At 35.7% G+C, this 22,167-nt stretch overlaps 1 long non-coding RNA gene across 1 annotated transcript; it reads right to left on the reverse strand.

Annotated features, from left to right (window-relative positions):
• Positions 1-11,386: 11,386 nt before the first annotated feature.
• LOC132294619 (uncharacterized) lies at positions 11,387-13,197 on the reverse strand. Its single transcript, XR_009478126.1, has 2 exons — positions 12,806-13,197; positions 11,387-11,851 (listed from the first exon to the last, which is right to left on the reverse strand). It is a non-coding gene; the product is annotated as an uncharacterized LOC132294619 (long non-coding RNA).
• Positions 13,198-22,167: the final 8,970 nt, after the last annotated feature.

Genomic DNA, 22,167 nt, shown 5'->3' on the forward strand with positions numbered 1-22,167 from the left:
TAACACCAAATATCCTTTGAAAACTTACACTTAAAGAAGAGGTGATCATCCATTGACTCCTCACTGGCTAGACAAAGGTAACAGGTATTAGTTTAGTGCTTATGTAACATTGGTTTAGAATCCAATGTATACATCCTTCCTCTGAGATCGAGCAAGCCAAGCAACGAAACCATGCTTGGGAACATGGTGCTTAAACCAGATGATACGCTGCCATGGGAATGTTGGTAAACAAGGTATTCGAGGGAATGTTGGGACAGACCGTAGTGGTTACAATTTCTCTTCGATTAGCAGCACAAAATTTGTTCAATTCTATTACTCCAAAATGTATTGCGTTTTTAGTGGTTGGTTTCACGTCTCTTCATTACACGCGAAAGAGAAATTACTTAATATGTAAAAGGGTTCAAAGATAAGAAAATGGTTTTTTTATTTTTATTTTATTTTATTTTATTTTTGGCTAAAAGGTAAGCTTGTGTAAAAATATTGTACAAAATGTACAAGAAGTCCCAATTATAGAGGGGACAACAAAATATGAAACAAAACATCCAACAACACCCTCACATAGGACATTGTACCCAAGTTCAAGTAGCAGCAACCTACAAAGTTGTAGCCTCAGCCAAAGCAGAAGAAATGCAGACAAACACTTGACAATCAAACACCATTAACTCTATATCCATCCATGAGTGCCACTCCACCCTTGTCAAACAAGCAGCAACATACATTGCAACCCATGTTAGCAACCAGCTTTGAGCACAGGAGGTAGAACAGGCCTGCAGAAAGAGGCTATAGAGCTCTTGTTCTATGGAAATAAGACTCAAATCTGAGGACCTTCTTAGGTTGATTGAAGCTAGCTTTGCTCTGGTGCAAGACTTAATCTGAGAGATTATGTGCTGTGGAGGTGCTTCAATATTTCTGAAAACCCTTGCATTCTTTTCCTGCCAAAGAATGTAGACTGCAACAGCCAATAGGAGCTTGTGTGTCAAAAAGCTTTGAGAGTTCCAATGATTTGAACACCACTTTACCAGGTCAGACCAGCAGTTAGGGAGGATGTAAAAGCCTGCAATGTGTTGTATGAATCTCCAAACTTGTGAACTGTAAGGACAATTGAAGAACAAGTGATCCATGGATTCACAATCTGTGCAACACAAAAACATCTATTGACATAATGCTGATTGAGCATTGGCTTGGAGTCAAAAGTGTAGAGCCTTCCTCTCACAGCAAGCCAGAGAATACAGCCGTGTTTGGGTACATTGTGCTTGAACCAAACCAAATGCTTCCATGCAAATGAAGGAGATGGGGGAGTGAAGTAAGACATGGTGTGAGAAAATGAATACTCTTCTGTGGGGCAAGGCAGAGGTGGAGCCAGGATTGTATCTGGGGGGGGGGGGGGGGGGGGGGTTGGGAAAAAAAAAAAAAAAACCAACTAACATGGCATACATAATTTTTTTCACATCAAAAGGCAAACAATAAAAACAAAAAATTATAGCAAAATCACAAAATTTTTAACGAGCAGTTTTATATTCTTGATCTAATTCATGTGATAGATTCATAAGAAGTTGTGAACACAACAGAACTAAATTGAAATTACTAAAATAGATGGTAAATTCATTTGAACAAAACAAAACTTGAGTCTTCATATTCTATAAAAAAAAATTGAGTGTCTTACTTGCAAATTTAGAGAGAAAAAACCTGCAAATTGAGAGGTGAGTCGGTGATAGATTGACAGCAAAATAGAAGATTCATTCTGATTTCTATCTCTATCTTTCGATTCTCACCTTCCAATTTAAAATGAAATTGAAAAATGGAGCAAAGACAAGGGCGGAGAGAGCATGAATATTTTATACAAAACCTCACTGTTTTTTTTTTTCAACTACAAATTAAACTTCATTATTATTTTTTTCACCCCTCAAATACACCAGTAACAATTGTCTTCCACTTTAGACTTTAGCCCTACACATAAAACACTACTAAACATTATCTTCCCCTTTAGCCCTTGCAAATTCTAACATGTTTTCACTTTAACTTTTCTTTTTAGTTAGTTTTAGTATTTTTGAGGGGGGGGCATTTTTGAACTTTCAAAGCCAAATGCATATAACAATATTGGAAAAAAAATATTTCAGGAGGGGCATGTGCCCCCCTTGGGCACATGCTCCCTCCGCCCCTGGGGCAAGGCAACCATACAATGCTGTTACTATCAGAGGATGGTGAAGGCAAGGAATGAAGCTGTTCAAGGAAGACCTGTGATTGGAAGAAGTGTGTGTACTGAACTGAGGGTGGTATTAGCCAATGATTTGTGGAAATTAGACTATCAATTGTGACAAGGCTGTCCAGTTGAAGAATTTCTATATCATTTAGGCCAAGTTGATTGACAATAGGTCCATTAGGTAACTAAAAGTCCATCCATAAACTGACACAAGCTCCATTCCCAAACTTATGTCTTATGATACCTCTAGCCATACCCCTTAACCTAAGGAGCTTCCTCCAAAACCCTGAGCTTAGAGCTGTTGACCTCACTGTCCAAACACTCTTAGCCCTCAAAAGGTAGCTGTAACACCAAGCCACCCACAAACTTTCCTTTCTCAAACAAAGCTTCCACAAGTGCTTCAAATTGGCAATGATGTTAGAGAGCTCAAGGTCTCGAAACCCCGAACCCCCATGAATTTTGGGCCTGCAGACAGCTTGCCAAGCAACTTTGGCTCCACTTTTCTTGAGATCAACCCCAGACCAGAAAAATCTCATCAAGATTTGGTTGATTTGGTCAAATACCTTCTTTGGGAGAACAAAAGCTTGTGACTAGTATGATTGTGTGGAGCACAAAACCAGCATAAGATAAGAAAATGTTGATTATACTCCGACATCTCATAATTTTTTGGAATGACCAATAATTTTTTTGTGTTGTGCTTACATTTGTAACATGTAGCATTCTTTGTAGTTGTTTTCATTTCCCTCCACAAGAAGCAAATGAAAAACTATTTTTTGGGTACACGTAAAAAGGTCCTAAGACAAGTAGTATCATTATAGTCCAATATCTCATAATTTTTCATAATAACTAATAAATTTTTGTGTTGCGCAAGCATTCGTAACATGTCACATTCTTAATTGTTGGCTTCAATATTTCTTTCCACGAGTAGATGAAAATTTACTTTTTAGGTACACATAAAAAGTTGAAAGACAGAAAAATATTATTCTAGCTACTATGATATTTCACATCTTTATTAGCATGGACCAGTGACCATAAACCAACTTGGAGTATTTTGTTAGAATTTAGTTTGTAATCTATTTGAATTTGAATTGCCTTATAATTGATTACATCGCTCGCACAATGGAAGGTAGAAATTTTTCATTAATTGAAGCAATGGAAGGTAGAAAATTTTCAATAATTGAAGCATTATTGTTTAGATTTTGATATTATTCCAAATAATTCCTCTTTTCTTAATTGAGGTAGGAAAGAACAGAACAACTTTTCTAGCTAGATGGTGAAAAATATTTCAAATTCTATCATCCCAAACAGTCCTTAGGACATATTTTTGATCTATATTCTTTTTCGGGCTTGTGCTCCTCCCCAAGCTGCAGAATGATGTATATTATTTACTCATATATATATATATATATACACACACACATACACACACTTGCTTAACCTTTCAAAAAATATATATATCTAGGCTCCGTTTGTTTCGACGAAAAATATTTTCATTTTTTTAGGTAAAATGTTTTTTTATTTGTACTTTTTGGTGTTTGGCAAAGGTCTAGATCGAGGTTGAGGTGGAGTCTTTCAGACTAGACGTATAAAATAACTTATTAAAAATTGATGGATAAATTATTTTTGTAAAATTTTAATATATTTTCCCTTCGTAAATATTTTACGATAACCAAACACTAGAAAATAAAAAAATATTTTTTAAAAAATATTTTACATCCAAACAAACGTACGGAGCCTCAGAGGGACATTGACTTGCAGACAATGACAATGCTTCGAGCCTAGAAGCAAATTAACCACCAAGATGGAAGCTGGATTGATAACCTAAAAAGGAGGAGATGAATTACACAACCTGAAATGATAGAAGAATCAAAATAACAGTTTGTTTGCGATAAGAAAGAAGAGCACAAGAAGTTGCCTGATTAAGAGATCAAGATTCAGGACTTACAGTTATTTTGAAATTACAACCGGCCATTCAAGACTTACAAAGATATAATCATCTAAATTATGTTGCACTTCAAATTCGGGGATGTTCGTAAACCGAATCCATCCATTGTCCCAACATGGGAACATTTTAGTTTGCCCATTTGGACTTTCAATGGACATCCAAACGTCCACTGTCTCACATATACTCAATTACATATTAGTCAAAAGAGTCCAAAGACAAAAACAAGTAGTATGAGGTATTTTCAATGTCTCATGCTGTAACGACCCTAAACTGATACTATTTTTAAAAAAATTGGCATGACCTCCCTTAAAAAAGGGCCTACAACCACCCGCTAAAAAAAACGCAATAGCCCTTCTTGGCCTTTCAAGACATATCCGACATGTCCCAACACATAATACAATTAATATATTTCAGCATCCCATTCATTCATTCATTATATCTCAACATAGTTCAGTTTATAGTGGAACAACTATATGTTATTTAATCCAAATATCATAATTACAGTCCCAAAAATATAATTAAGTTCAAACGTCCATGTTTTACTATGTTTAGACAACTTATAATAAAATTACAGCCCATGAGTATAACTATAATAGCAAGAGTCCACAAATCTCTATACTAAATATATCAAACTAAGGTTTTACAAAAAATATGGAACTTAATACAAAAATAGCAAAAAGGTCTTCTAATCCAAATTAGGCCTGTGGTGGTACGTCATCCGCCACTTCTTTCCCATTTCCTGAAAAATGTTAAATATAAGGGGTGAGCATAAGCTCAGTAGAAAGTGCCTAAGGCACACCTCTTGAAACCCCGTGAATCCAAACCATGAATAGGAATAAGGAAATTGGGATCATACCATGCCGGAAAAATATATATATATAAATAACCACAATACCACATCATTAATTTGATACCACAAATGAATATGACATGCAATGATATGCCATGCCATGCAATGTCACTCCCCATTTTCTAAAACCATTTCCATTATCATTTCCAAACCATTAGTGAACCCGTCCCATAGCAACTCCATGGCGGCACGAGAGAAGGATTGGCCACTGTCCCTGACTCATGGCAACTCCATGGTGTCATTTGGGGCCCAGGTAACTCAACCACACTAGGTCGATTTCCCTAGTCCCCTCTAGGCCTCACTAACGCCGCGGTCCCTAGGCAACTCCTAGGCGGCCGGGTTTTTCACAAAAATCCTTTTCCAAAATCTATTTCATTTCTTTCAAATCAATTTTTTTCCCATTCTATCCCAATGATATGCATGAATGTCTCATGCTTCTCAATGCCATGTCAAATGAAAGATTTTTACAATTCACAAATCAATATAAGATTTTCATATTTTACAAATCAACACACTTCCATATAGCAAATTCTAGCAAATTAATCATAATATGCATGAAAATTTGATACTTAGACATGCTTTACACCATAAAAAAAAATTCTAAAATTATATTTCATACTTTCTAATCACCAAACCAACACTAAAGGCACAAAAAAGTTGAATTAATCAACAATTTACATGCTTTTTTATCATATATATCAAGCAACACATAGTCACAAATTGGCACAATATATATATATATATATATATATATATATATAATAAAGTAAGAAATTTTTTACAAATTAAGCATGCTAATCATCAATTAAGTAGAGTAATTCACAAAAAGACCCAAGAACATGTGAATTAGAACCCCTACCTCACTTTTATACAAAACCCCCAATTTCTTCACCTCAAACCCTAGGATTTTCGAATCTCTTATAGTGCAACAACCAAGGAATTGCTCATATCAACTTGTTGATCTCATCGTGGGCTTCGAATAGCTGCAAACGGCTCTTAAAAACACTAAGAAATGAGGGAGAAATCAAGAGTAGAAGCTTGAAGTAAAAAAAAAAAAAAAAAAAAAAACCGAGAGGAAGACAGAGATGGGAGAGAGAGAAGATGGAAAAACTAAGACCAAAAGTAGTCTTACAACCACTTAAAAGGGGCATGGGTCCCACCCTTTTTTTTTTTTTTTTTTTTTTCTTTTGTTTTAAATTCTCACCACACACACAAATATATATACATACCATAATTACATATATATATATATAAATAAAACACAAGACATTACATTCTCCCCAACTTTAAAAGATTTCGTCCCCGAAATCAAGACATACCTGAGGAAGAAAACAACGCTAGGTACTTGGAGCGAACCTCCTGTTCGAGCTCCCAAGTAGCCTCTTCGACTCCATGGTGTCTACAAAAAAACTTTCACCATTGGTATCGTCTTATTCCTCAACACCTTTTGCTATGTGTCAAGAATCTGAACTGGTCCTTCCTCGTAGGAAACATTCTCATCAATGTCCACATTAACCTAACTCAAAATGTGAGATGGATCTGGCTCGTACTTCCGTAGCATCGATACATGAAAGACATTGTGGACTCTGTCCATCTGTGGTGGCAAAGCAAGTCTGTAGGCAACCTCTCCTACAAGGTCCAAAATCTCAAACGGTCCAATAAATCGTGGCGACAACTTGCCACTCTTCCTGAATCTCATTAATCCCTTCCGTGGAGAAACTCGTAGAAAAATATGGTCTCCCACCTCAAAAGATAACGGCCGTCTTCGCTTATTTACATAGCTCTTCTGTCGACTCTGAGCTGTAAATAACCTCTGTCTGATCAATTTAATTTTCTCAATAGTCTCAAGTACAATGTCCGGTCCTAAGGCGGCTATCTCGCCCACCTCAGTCCAACAAACAGGAGACCTAGTCTACCACACAACGCCTCAAATGGAGCCATCTGAATGCTCGCCTGATAACTGTTGTTGTAGGCAAACCAATAAGTGGAAGGTGATCCTCCCAACTACCTCCCAAATCAAGCAAACATGCCCGAAGCATATCCTCCAAGATCTGGATAGTACGCTCCGACTAGCCGTCCGTCTGTGGATAGAATGCCGTACTAAGATACAATGCTGAACCAAACGCTACTTGAAGTCCTTCCCAGAACTTCGAAGTGAACTTAGCATCCCTATCTGACACAATGGTTACAGGAACTCCATGTAACCTTACAATCTCCTTCACATAAAGTACATCAAGCTTCTCTGCATCATCTGTTGCCTTAATAGGCAAAAAGTGAGCCGTCTTGGTCAATCTGTCAACGATGACCTATATGGCTTCATTTCCCCTCCGTGGCCTTAGAAGACCTGTCACAAAATCCATAACAATATGTTCACATTTCCACTGCCCTATAGGTAATGGTTGCAACAAACTAGTTGGTCTCTAATGCTCGGCCTTCACCTGCTGATAGGTAAGGCACTTAGCTATAAACTATGCAACATCTTTCTTCATCCCGTTCCACCAATACTGACGTCTCAAATTGTGATACATCTTAGTACCACCTGGATGAAATGCAAAGCGGGAAGTGTGAAACTCCCGTAAGACGTCCTCACGACAAACCGTGGGAACCACCAATAAACCCCTGAACTGTAGACCCCCATTTGCATGCAAGGCCCAATCTTTCACTGTCTCACCACTGGAGATCAAAGCGTGAATGTCATCTATATCCGGGTCCTGTCTTTATGACTCAATCACTCGTACAACAAGAGTAGGCTGAGCCACAAGACTAAACAAGAATGCTGGCTTACTGTCAACATCATCATCAAAACAATACAATCCCATTTCTGCCAGATCTTCAAGCATCTTTCATTTTCGGATGGCCAAACTAGCCAAAGTTCCACGAGATTTTCGGCTTAAGGCATCTGCTACCACATTTGCCTTGCCCGGATAATACTGCAAGTCAAAATTGTAATCTTCTAAGAACTCAACCCATTTTCTCTGTCTGTTGTTCAAGTCCTTTTGGGAGAAAATGTACTTGAGACTTTTATGATCCGAGTATACCTCGAATCTCTTACCATACAAGTATTGTCTCCAACACTTCAAGGCAAATACAACTGCCACTAACTCCAAATCATGAGTAGGGTAGTTATGCTCGTGAGTCTTCAACTATCGAGGCCCATAAGCCACTACTCTACCATCCTGCATCAACGCACATCCCAAACCATCACGTGAAGCGTCATAATAAATTACATAACCCAAGCCATGCTCAGGTATCACCAACACTGGAGCTATAGTCAATCTTGTCTTCAACTCTTGAAAGGATAACTCACAGGCTTCATTCCACGTAAACTTGATCCCTTTCCAGGTCAAACGGGTCATAAGCGCTGCCAAACGGGAGAAATCCTTCACAAATCTCCGATAGTAACCCGCTAGGCCAAGGAAACTCCGGATCTCAAAAACATTCTTGGGTTGCTCCCAAGTCAAAGCTGCTTCAACCTTTGATGGATCCACCGACACTCCACCTTCTGAAACAACATGCCCTAAAATTTTCACGTCCTGTAACCAAAACTCATATTTCTCATATTTGGCATACAATTGGTGCTCCCGTAAAATCTGTAAAACAATACTCAAATGGACCTCATGCTCCTCCCAAGATCGTGAATACACGAGAATGTCATCCACGAAAACTACCACAAACTAGTCCAAATAATCGTGCAAAATGCGGTTCATCAAGTCCATGAATGTCGCTGGCGCATTAGTCAAGCCAAAAGGTATAACAAGGAACTCATAATGCACATACCGTGTACAGAACGTTGTCTTTGGGATATCCTCATCCCTAACCCGTAACTGATAATAGCCTGACTTCAAGTCAATCTTTGAAAAACAACTGGCTCATCTCAACTGATCAAACAAATCATTTATCCTTGGCAAAAGATATTTATTCTTGATGGTAGCACGATTTAACTTCCGGTAATTAATGCACAACCTCAAAGAACCATCTTTCTTCTTAGCAAACAAGACCGGTGGCCTCACGGTGACACACTCGGTTGAATGAAACCTTTTATCCTCAAATCATAAAGCTGCCTCTTTAATTCTTCCAATTCAACTAGCGATATACGATACGGTACAATAGAAATCGGTGCGGTACCTGGCATCAAATCAATAAAGAACTCCACTTCTCGGTGTGGAGGCAACTCTGTCAAATCCTCCGGAAACACATCCAGAAAATCACGAACAACCGCAGGATAATCCTCTTTCACAACATCATCTTCTTCGGCTATAAGGCTAGCCAAGAAGTAATCTCCACGACTCCGTCCACGAACTCCATAAGACGATAAAATGTGGGAATCACTCCGATCTCCCACGAAAAAGAAACAGTCTCCCTCGGGAGTGCAAACTGTAACTCTTCCTCTGTAACAGTCGATCGTGGCATAAAAGGAAGCTAACAAATCCATCCTGAGAATGACATCAAAGCTAGTCATCTCTAGGAGGATAAGGTCAAACACAAAGGTCCGCCCGGCTATCACAATGGAACAATCCCACACAACTCGACTCAAAGACACTGAAACCCTAACTGGCGTATCAACACACAACGCCCGATCCATGAAACTGACCTCTAACCCCGATGCAAGTGCAAATGATGATGATATGAAGGAATGAGATGCACCAGAGTCAAACAAAACACGGGCCCAAGAACCAAACACTGGAAATATACTTCGGAGAACTGACGATCCAGGAGATGCATCAGTCGGTGCAAGTGCAACGACACATCCCTGTGATGTCTGTGCCTGAGAACTGCCAACCTGAACACCTAACTACTGCACTGATATAGTAGAAGTATCCCTCCTAACTGGCCGTGAACCCTGAGAGGACATGGCAGGCTGTGATGGTGGTGGTCTGAAACCTGACAGAACCGTAGCCGACTGTGACGGCCTCTACTGTGACCCTCTGCCACTACCGGTGCCTACTCCCTGATTAGGACAATTCTTAACCTTATGGCCCTGTTGGCCACAACCAAAACAAGCCCTAGAATTAACCTATGTCTGTGGACACTCTGACTTGTAGTGACCCAGCTAATTACAACGATAACAAATGACACCACTCCTGGCAGACCCTGCTGGCATAGGAATGGTAGGAGCGGATCGTGCTGACTGCTGCCTTTGAAACTGAGATGAACCACCCTTGTTCCTCTACCCTGAAGGTCCCTCTGAAAATGACCCTGCATTCCTCTTTTGTTTCCACTGTTCCCTTCTTGCTTCTTTATCTTTGGCCTCCACCTCTAACATTAATGCCCTTTCCACTATTTTAGAATAAACCTTGATGCCCTGTGCTATTAACAACGACCTCATTTTGTAGTCAAGTCCGGAGATAAACTTCCGAACCTTATCAACTTCATTACTCACCATCTCTGGAGTAAAGCGGGAAAGAGACGTGAACTTGTTCTCGTATTCTGTCACTAACATATTGCCTTGGATAAGGCCAATAAATTGATTCTTTAACTCCCACCTATTGGAGGCAGGGAAATACTTCTCATAGAACAGCTCATTGAATCTATCCCAACTCATCTCTTCAATTTTATATTGATTTGTGATCGATTTCCACCAAAACTTGGCATCCTTTGTGAACTTGTAAGTGGCTAGGATAATTTTCAAGTGATCCTCCGTCACATCCATAGAAGTCAATTGAGTTTCAACTTGCTCCATGTAGTCATCCGCTACTATAGGATCTGCACCACCTTCAAACATTACCAGCATCAACTGAGAAAACCCTTTAATAATCTTGAGACGCTTCTGTGCTGGTGTCTCCTCCACTTGCACTACCTGTTGTGGTATCGGTTGCGGCTGAGTAGTAACGGTGGCCCTCAAGGCCTTCTGCAACAAGCGATTCAATTCTAGTTCCGCCGGACTTTCACCCTCTTCAACGGGTGTTTCCACATTATTCCTTCTTGTAGGAACAACTCTTGGGGCAATTAAATCCCGAAGAAGTGTTCCTCATCAACTGGCTCCGCCGGATTGGAGCTCGAGCTCTCGCCAACATCACCCCTTGTTGGCCTAGGGCCAACTTCCCTGGGTTCCTTACACATTGTTCTATAAAACAAAAAAAAAAAAACGATTCAATAACGATAACACTAAGGTCTAACCGTGAACAACTCAACATAAAAGGATGCTATACTAACACTTAGCATGCAAAACTAGGTAATGAACACATTAATATAAGCTTATAAGCACGTAAGCATGTAAACAAGTAAATAGTTAAGTATGCTTTTGCACATAATAAAACACTTTAACAATTAATCACATAAACTATGCGAATGACTTCCCATGCAACCCCTATATAGGCCTCTACCCGTCGTCCTAATGATTTTCGAACCAAGGCTCTGATACCAAATTTGTGACGACCCTAAACTGATACCATTTAAAAAAAAAAAATTTGACATGACCTCCCTTAAAAAGGGGCCTATAACCACCTGCTAAAAAAAAACGCAATGGCCCTTCTTGGCCTTTCAAGACATATCCGACCTGTCCCAACACATAATACAATTAATATATTCCAGCATCCCATTCATCCATTCATTATATCTCAACATAGTTCAGTTTATAGTGGAACAACTACATGCTATTTAATCCAAATATCATAATTACAGTCCCAAAAATATAATTAAGTTCAAACGTCCATGTCTTACTATGTTTAGACAATTTATAATAAAATTACAGCTCATGAGTATAACTATAATAGTAAGAGTCTACAAATCTCTATACTAAATATATCAAACTAAGGTTTTACAAAAAATATGGGACTTAATACAAAAATAGCAAAAAGGTCTTCTAATCCAAATTAGGCCTGTGGTGGTACATCATCCGCCACTTCTTTCCCGTTTCCTGAAAAATGTTAAATATAAGAGGTGAGTATAAGCTTAGTAGAAAGTGATTAAGGCACACCTCTTGAAACCCCGTGAATTCACACCATGAATAGGAATAAAGAAATTGGGATCATACCATGCCGGAAAAAAAAGAATATAAATAACCACAGTACCACATCATTAATCCGATACCACAAATGAATATGACATGCAATGATATACCATGCCATGCAATGTCACTCCCCATTTTCCAAAACCATTTCCATTATCGTTTCCAAACCGTTAGTGAACCCGTCCCATGGCAACTCCATAGCGGCACGAGAGGAGGATTGGCCATTGTCCCTGACCCATGGCAACTCCATGACGTCATTTGGGGCCCAGGTAACTCAACCACACTAGGGCGATTTCCCTAGTCCCATCTAGGCCTCACTAACGCCGCGATCCCTAGGCAACTCCTAGGCGGCCGGGTTTTTCACAAAAATCCTTTTCAAAATTCTTTTTCAAAATCCATTTCATTTCTTTCAAATCAATTTTTTTTTCCCATTCTATCCCAATGATATGCATGAATGTCTCATGCTTCTCAATGCCATGCCAAATGAATGATTTTTACAATTCACAAATCAACATAAAATTTTCATATTTCACAAATCAACACACTTCCATATAGCAAATTTTAGCAAATTAATCATAATAAGCATGAAAATTTGATACTTAGACATGTTTTACACCATAAAAAAACTAAAATTATATTTCATACTCTCTAATCACCAAATTAGCACTAAAGGCACAAAAAGCTTGAATTAATCAACAATTTACATGCTTCATTATCATATATATCAAGCAACACATAGTCACAAATTGGCACAATATATATAATAAAGTAAGAAATTTTCTACAAATTAAGCATGTTAATCATCAATTAAGTAGAGTAATTCACAAAAAGACCCAAAAACATGTGAATTAGAACCCCTACCTCACTTGTATGCAAAACCCCCAATTTCTTCACCTCAAATCCTAGGATTTTCGAATCTCTTATAGTGCACCAACCAAGGAATTGCTCCCATCAACTTGTTGATCTCATCGTGGGCTTCGAATAGCCGCAAACGGCTCTTAAAAATACTAAAAAATGAGGGAGAAATCAAGAGTGGAAGCTTGAAATAAAAAAAAAAAAAAAAAAAAAAGAACCGAGAGGAAGACAGGGAGAGAGAGCAGATGGAAAAACTAAGATCAAATGTGGTCTTACAACCACTTAAAAGGGGTGTGGGTCCCACCCTTTTTCCTTCTCCTTTTTCTTTTTTTTTTTTCTTTTTTTTTAAATTCTCACCACCACGCACAAATATATATACATACCATAATTACATTACATGTATATATATATATATAAATAAAACACAAGACATTACACATGCATACTACTTGTTACTTTATTCCTCCCTCTCCAATCATTTAACGGCACCAGATTATTTGGTTTAAGTACCACATAACTAGACATAGCTTCATCTCCTGGTTATCAGTTAGGGGAAGGCTTTACAGTACTCTTGATGCTAAGCAAAAACAGTATAATATCTATACAAATTAATGTTGTTATGTATCTTTGTCTCTCAGAGTGGGAATCTATAGATCGATCATCTGTTTTTCAAATGTAAGTTCGGTGTTCACATTTGAAAATTCATCCAAGAAGATGCTGGATTCTAGCAACCGGTCAGAATTGGTGCAGTGGTGTTCATCTCATTGGGATTAATTCTTCAGGTTTTTTGTTCCACAAGCTGATCTTAATTATCTGCTTCATTAATTTGGTTGGAGATCGAGGAATGCAAGGCCTTCAGAGATCAGGCCACCGATCATCTCAACACATAATTTCTCAAATCAAGTCATGCATCAGAGCAAGACTTGCTACGTACAATTAAACTGGGGTACTATTCTGATATGAGGCTAGTTACCTCTATACCAGAGCTGCGTCTTCTATTCATGCAAGGTTGCTCCACTGCGTTGTGGACAATCCTGGCTTCTGTCATAACCTAATTCATCTCCTGTGCTTGCATCTCAGCTTATAGTACGTCAATTTGATATTACTCCTCCTTAGTTGCTTAGAGGTATTTTCCTGTATTTCAGTTGCTGTTCCTTTTGTGTTATTTTCACTGGCATTGCCACTGGTTGTTGCCTTCAGGTTTTTGGTGCCCTCGTGGGCCTTTTGTAAATTCTTCCTTTTCTTATATACAAGCTTATATTTTAACTAAAAAAAAAATCTCATAATTTTTTGAGATAATCAATAATTATTCGTAATTTTGTGTACGCATTTGTAATGTGTGGCTTCTTAGTGGTTGGTTTCATTTCCCTCCACAACAACTAGATGAAAAATTATGTTTTGTATACATGTAAGGGTATGATTATACTCCAATATCTCATATTTTTTCATAGTACGTAACTGATAAAAAATTTTGTGTTCCGCATTCGTAATGTATAACATTCTTAGTTGTTGAATTCATTTCCCTCTTCAACACACGTAAAAGGGTGAAATACAAGAAGAATATGATTATATTCCGACATCTCATATCTTTTTTAGAACATGGTCCAAATACCAACCTGGTGTAATTTTGTTGAAATTCATTTGTAATCTATTTGGATTTGAATTGCCTTAAGATTGATCATATTGATCTCACAAAATTTCATATAACTGAAGCATTGTTGTGAGTTTCTTTTCTTTAACTTCACAAATTTTAATTCCAAAACTCAATTCCATATAACTGAACATAACCTCACTTTGAACCAACGTGATAGACTCAAATCAACAATTAGGTAAATCAACTATTTATAACCTAAGTTAGGGTTGATAATTTCAGATAGATAGATGCATATCTTAGATTGCCACTGAGTCAAAAGTAGTATGTCAATTCAACTATGATAGGTCCTTGGGCACAGAAAGGGTGTCTCTTCATAAGTACCAAAACGAACATCAAATGGCCCATCCATTTCATAAATAATTTAAATATATATATACCAAATTGATCAAATTTAGTAAAAAGGGTATGCCAGAATAATTTTATAACAAGCTAGTACCAAGAAAAAAATAAGAGATTGGGTTTTAACAAAAGGACCATTCGACCCACAAGCATGAGTTTATGCATGAAAAAATGGAAAATTCACCTGCAGATGAGGTTAAGATGATGGATATCCTAATTTCCATATGCTTTGGCAAGAAATATATTTTTCATTCAATAATAAAGACATAACAAATCCATTCAAATTTTAATAGTAATTCCAAGCATTTCTGCTGTGTATGTGTGTGTATGTGTGTGTCTCATTGGAAAATCAACAATTGGTTTATATCACTCCCAACAATGGTGATGCCATTACTAGGGTTGACGACAGATCAGTTCAGTCAGACTTCTCTTGCTAAAATTCAGCAACTCAGCTCTTACAACCTGCATCACCAAAATGATGTTCTTACAAGCTGCGACACAAATGCATATATAGCGGTAATTGAGCATATATATATAAATGACCACTTCATATATAGAAACAAGATTCCAGGGATTCATGTAATGCCTTATAACTTCAAATGCAGTGTGACATGGCCATTGCTTCTTTTATTACCCAATAAATAAATAAATAAATAAATAAATAAAGGTAGCCATAGTGTTTGGCTTCTCAAGCTGATGCAGTAATACAATGAGCTATATTTTCCTATAATTTACTTGAAATATAAAGCAAAATATTTTTAATGGCGGCATAATTAATATTGAATGAGGTGAAATTCAAGAAGATAAATGGTCCTAAAGTTGTCATTTGAAACATTTACATAAGAATAATTGAATCATAAACTAGTATTTTCGCGCTGCAACTGAAATGAATAGACAATCGCATACCTTTAGCAACTGGTTTATTGTGTACTCAGGGAAATAAGGTCTCATTATTCTTTCTTCATTGTTTAAGTACCACTCAACCTGAAATGATAGAAGAAATATTAAGCAAAACAACAGTTTGTTTGTGACCGTATTTATTGGGGCGTGCGCGCGCGCGCCCACACACATATATATATATACACTGAACACAACCTTACGGATATAAGAGTCAAAAGAACAACAGAGAAGCCACTTGGAAGCTAGTCGAGAGTAGCGAGCAGTAGTATCCGCGACGATGGCCTCCTCAAGAAATCTATAGCGATTTATTCTTTCAATTTTTTTAATTTCCAGCAAGAATTCAATGGCAGTCTTGAGCAGGCCATTATTAGTGAGCTTCCCCACACGTTCTAGATTAACCTGTACATAGCATGCATCTTTGTTATTTAATTCAAAGGAGAATGAAATTAATAGTTCTTAATTATATAATTAAAAACAACTAATTATTGAAATGGAATTCATTTCAACAAACCAAGTGAATGACTGCAATCTTCCATTTAGGATACGTCAACAACATTGTACATTCCATGATCTTCTGTATCGTGACAATTGCATCATCCAACTTCTGCAGCCTTTTGTTTGTAGTCATTTGATGTCATCAGACAATCAACTCCTTTTGAGGAAGTGCTTTCTAATTTCAATCACAACAAACAAAATGATCAGGAGGAAAAAATTTAATATATATATATATATTTCTGCAGAAAGATATAAATAATATATATATATATATATATTTCTGCAGATCTATTATTATATATATTATTTATATCTTTCTGCAGAAATATATATATATATATATATATATATATATATAGGATTTCTTGAGAACTATCAATAGCATATTAACGCATTGTTTGAAAGTCCAAAAAATAACCAAACCTTTATGTTAGCTATTGTCTGAGTAGAAGGTTCAAGTTGAAGAGAGATACACATTTAATAGAAATAAAACAATAATTTTAATTCTAAGTTAAACCTAATAGAATCTTTAACTAAATCAAGTATATGAGAATAGCCGGCTTAAATTTTTTTAGAAAAAAAAAAAAATTAAACAAAAAAATTAAAAATTAAATGTCCAAATTGATTTCAAAACATTAAAAAAAATAGAAAACCCTAGAGCTAATTGTGTTGATTCACATTGAAAAGATTATAAAACATCAAGGAAACGAAATTTTTTATTATTGTATTTTACACTCCTAAATTTATACTTTATAAAAAATCTCTTCTCCCTTATGAATTTCTAGATCAGTCCCGATCTAAACTGTGATCATGTGTGTATATTTCAATATTAATTACTTCTAAACAAAACATGCATATGTATGTATATGCATTTGTATATATATGAAGATGCACAACAAAGTCACCACAAATCCTAAAATCTGTTAATAATAGAAGAATCATCTATGTGTGATCCTAAAATCTGTTAATAATTGAAGAATCATCTATGTGTGTGTGGATATATATATATCAATGAAGTTGCATCACAAATTAAGAGGAATGTACGTACTTAAACATTAATTCGATCTCTATCACATGCACATACAAGACACATATACAGCAGAAATTCATGATAAAAATAAAAATAAAACCCCAACTAGTTCAATTGTCTTGGGATTTGACAGAGGAAGTGTGAGAAAAAAAAAAAAAAAAAAAGCCTACCCATCTCTTTACTTCTTTTTTTTTTCGGTAAATACCCATCTCTTTACTTGTTCGTTCCCCACTCATTTTTCTAGTAGATTGATGGATTCTTGTGGTACATGCAATGAAGAAAAAGGAAGATGAGCTTTTTTTCAGAATATAAAATATATATATATATATATATATGTATATATATATATATAGATACATATATATATAGAGTTGTTCCAGTTGTAAAAGAATAATGTTACTCAAATTACGTAAATTGAAATAATAAAACAACCACCAACCAGAAATAATTGATTGAATTCTACTCTCAATAAACCTATTTACTGTAGAATAAGGAACTTGATCGGAAACCTATTTATAGTAGAATAAGAAACTTGATCGGAACCTTCTTTAAAAGAGTTGAAATTGCCAAAAATTCAACCTTCTTTAAAAAAAAAATAACAAATGGAAAGAAACCTGATTATTAATTACTAAAAAGCAAAATAATTATAATCTTACTTCTAATAATTTTCTGAAATCTACCAGAAACTGAAAAAAAATAAAATAAAAAAATCAATTTTAGAGTCTTGAACAGTAAAGTTGTTAATTTGTGCGAGTTAGCCGAAAGATACCTGAAGTGAGGATCTTGTCATAAATTACTTTTTGGGGTTAACCATAATTTTATAAGGAGACAATATTCGCACTACACTTTCTCCAATTGCACTTCATTTATTTATCTTTTTTCTTGTAAAGGAAATGATAAAAAAAGTTATTAAATTCATTAATGTACAATTCCTTAATTTATAATGTCATAATTAACTTTTATACAACTTTAATTAATAATTTTTTTTTCAATCCTATCAAAAGAGGTAACTTTATTTTTTGGTAATTTTTTATGGTCCTGTTAAAAGAAATAATTTATTAGATAAAAATAACTTCGTTTATTTTTGGGTCTTATCCAAAAAGATAATTTATTCAATAGAGAATTTTTTTTTTTTTTTTTTTTTATCATCTTTCTTTTGTACTTTTTATTTTATTTTATTTTGTCCAGATCATGACAACAGATAATTTATTCAATAAATATATTTTTTGGGAATTTTTTTTCCTTGTCAAAAAAGATAATTTTTTAAATGATTACTTTTTATTAATTTATTCAATACTTTTTATTTTTTAAAAATCTTCACAAGTAACTAAAACTAATGTTAGCGCTTGTCTGAGTAGGTTCAAGTCGAAGAATACAAACAAACAAAAAATAAAAATAAAAATAATAGAAACAAAAAATAATTTCATTTCAAGTACTTAAACCAAATAGAACCTCTAATTAAATCACATAAGTAAGAATAGATTATCTCAATATATTTAATTATTTTTTACCCTGCTAGATAAGCTGAAAAGCTAGAACATCAATTTGTTGTAAACAAAAAAGAAAAAAAGAAGGAAAAAAAACCCTAAAAAGTTAGGAGTCCAATTTGATTTAAGAACATAAACAAATAGAAAACCCCTAGAGCAACATTGTGTTGATTTACATTGTTAAGATTATAAAACATCAAGGAAACCCTAGATCTACATTGTCTTGTATAGGGTGTTTTCCAATCATTTTTCTAGCAGCTGATTGATGAATTCTTGTTGTGCATGCAAAGAAGAAAAGGAGAGCTGCGTTTTTTTTGATTATAAATGGAGATATATATAGATAGATACAGAGTTTATATGAGTTACTTAGTGAGAGTTATTTTGTAAGTATAGTGAGAGTTCCATGGTGAGGAGTTCAATTACTTAGTCTGTGTTGTTCCACCTGGTTGGTGCCACATAAGTAAAAAAACAGGTTTTTCTTTATTTCATGGGGGTAAAAAAAAGTGGGACTTGTAGACCATTTTTGAAATTGATGTCACTGTAGCCCCACAAAATATGCCATGTGGCCTACTTAGACTGTCAACTTACGCAGGTGGTAAAAGAACATTGTTACTCAAATTGAACAGGAGTAAATGAAAATAATAAAACAACCAACATGTCTTCTATGGTAGTTGATGTAGAAGTGGGCTTGCTGGGCTTGAGCCCACTCCAAATAGTTTTTTTTTTTTTTTTTCACTATACTAATTTTAGACCAACTCAAAAATAAAAATTATTAATAGAATTAACTCATTCAATTAAGTGCAAGTCAACTCATTCACCGTATTAAAATAAAAAATCTAAGTCAAATATATCCAAAGCTGATTGTGACAGTCTATCATAATTTATTGCTAACTAAAGAATATTTTAAAGAAATAACAAATTTTACTCAATCATGGATTTAACTTCGCAAAATAGTAACATATAAACAGTGGTAATATTTTGAACCAATAAGAATTAAACATTCAAGTCTCACAATCCGACTCATAACCTCAAAGTCAATCCTAACCGTCCACATTAGTTATGAAAACACAACCAAATAAATTTTCAACCGTTCGATACTGTTCCTGAAAAGCACACGGATAGTCATTTTCAACCCTCTGATTCACCCCACACCTGCATGGTCTTATGTGATAGAATTTTTTAGGGCAAATCCACCCCCCCCCCCCCCCCCCCCCTCCCCGGCTATGTGCAACTGCAAACTACAAAATCTAGAAGAATCAAAAGTTCAAAACCCATATACTTCAGTTTATCTATTTGCCTGCATGAATCAAAATTATGCTAGAGAGAGAAATTGGGAAAAAGTATGAGAACCCAAAATTGACGTGACGCTAAAAATCCGTTTAAATGATGGTTTCCAACACTCTGTCACCCTCCTATCATTATCTTCTTCTTCAATGATGTTATCTTGTTTCTGACCACCAAAATCACCGAGGTGCACAGCTGATTGAAAATGAAGACAAACCCTAGCAGTTGCAGAGTTGTCCATTTGGAAAAAATTTGTTAAAGGCTTGTTTGGGTCAGTTTGGATCTAACAGTTGGAAATTAAGGGCATTATTGTCCTTTCATGTTTCTATGGGCAATATGGTCATAAAAATTTAAGAAACTAATTTTAACGGTCATATGTCACCGGATTGTGGATGGATGGGGTGATCTGCAATAATTTTGCATAGTTCAGGAGTTTTTTGCATTTTTTGAAGTTCGGGGGTTAGTTGCAGATTTTTCCATAGTCCACGAGGGTTTCTTGCATTTTACCCTTTATATTATTATGGAGTCATGTCCATAATACGTCCTGTGTCCATATCTGTGCTACATATATACTAATGCGGGCATATATATATATATATATAATTTTGTATTAGTAGTAGTAAAAAATTGTTCAGCGCTCATTGTCCAACAATTAACGTTGAGCATAAACTTTTTTAAAGCTGCAACTTGTTTGAATTTCTCTCTTGATTGGTAAAGAGGGCTTCATTACCTTCATCGTGGATATCTATCTGCACACGTATGTTGTGAATTTGCCCTGGCTGCTATGATATTGCATAGGGACAAAAATGCTTTGAAGAACAAAGCGGTAGATATATTGACAGATCTGAAGTTAGATGTCGAAGATTGGATGATAGTAAAGGAATGCCGAAGTATGATAATATCAATGGTTGAGGATTTTGATCTCCAATTTGATCATACAGTCGTCCAACAAAATGTGGACTGCAGAATCTGGTGCAAATACTGTCAATGTGACTTACATATGATGTTATTCAATGGCATTCTAGTTTCAATGAAGACGACATAATATTTTAACATGTAATGCTTGGAGGACTTTGAAAATCCATCGTGTTAGTTAGTTGCGGTATTAAGTAAGATTCTGGAACTCCCATATTAAGTAAGAATGTGTTAGTAAGTTGTGGTATTAGCTAAGTGTTTTGTTTGTTTTGAACTCCTATGTTGGACCTGTTTTTTAGGCTTTGGGTTGGGCCATTGGCCTTGTATTTCTGTTGACTGGGCTAACTACAAACTAGTTTGTATCTGTGATCCTTATTTTAATTAATTGAATTTGACTTTAATTGAATTTGACTTTTCAAAAAAAAAATTTGATTAAGATTATGGAAGTTCATTAATAGTATTTGACATGATAGTACATATAGTTATTAATACATTATCTTTATTACAGAGTATGGTGATATTGAGAACATAATTGGAAATAATTACCGTTTCAACATGCTATCATACAAACACTGTTACTGCAAACAATACTAACAATCACAATAAACTAACGTCCTCATTTCAACATACTACCATACATACACTGCTGCAAACAATAATAACAGTGTAAAACATGTAATAAAACCACACATAAATTGCACACAACTAACAATACTATGTCTCGAACCAGCCAACTGAGTCGTCGTGGATGTGCTGCATTCATGTTTGATTTTTCTTAGTTGCCTGACTTCACACAAAATCTCCCAAACAAATGTTTTATAATAATGTGACAATTGTTCATCCTCCCACTTGTAAAAACCACACACGGATCTGTGTTGTAGCTAGTTTGCACAGCTATGGAACCTTTTTCCAGGATTGTTTTTGGTCAATGATGTTGTCAATGGAGATAAAATTCCACATTTACAAAACAGTTTACTGTTTCGAGTTGAGGACGTGAACCTTGACTTCTGAAACATGTTTGAGGAGCTTGAAGATAAATCCATTTGACAGTTAAAACTGCAGGAAAGACTAGTTTATGATTATAAATATGACAACAATATTTGGGATAACCATGTCCTAAAGTGACATGATGAGAACAATATTTCCTCAAGCCACCCTAAAGGCACAATCTCTAGCCTATGCCCAAATCTGGAACTGCTCCAATACTAAAAACACCCTCTTCATATTGTAGCTCTCATCACTTTCTTAATTATCTATCTCTCTA

This window comes from Cornus florida, unplaced genomic scaffold, assembly GCF_030987335.1.
Source record: "Cornus florida cultivar Cherokee Brave unplaced genomic scaffold, ASM3098733v1 CherokeeBrave_3.0.0_Hap2_Chr02, whole genome shotgun sequence".
In the NCBI taxonomy this organism is placed as follows: domain Eukaryota; kingdom Viridiplantae; phylum Streptophyta; class Magnoliopsida; order Cornales; family Cornaceae; genus Cornus; species Cornus florida.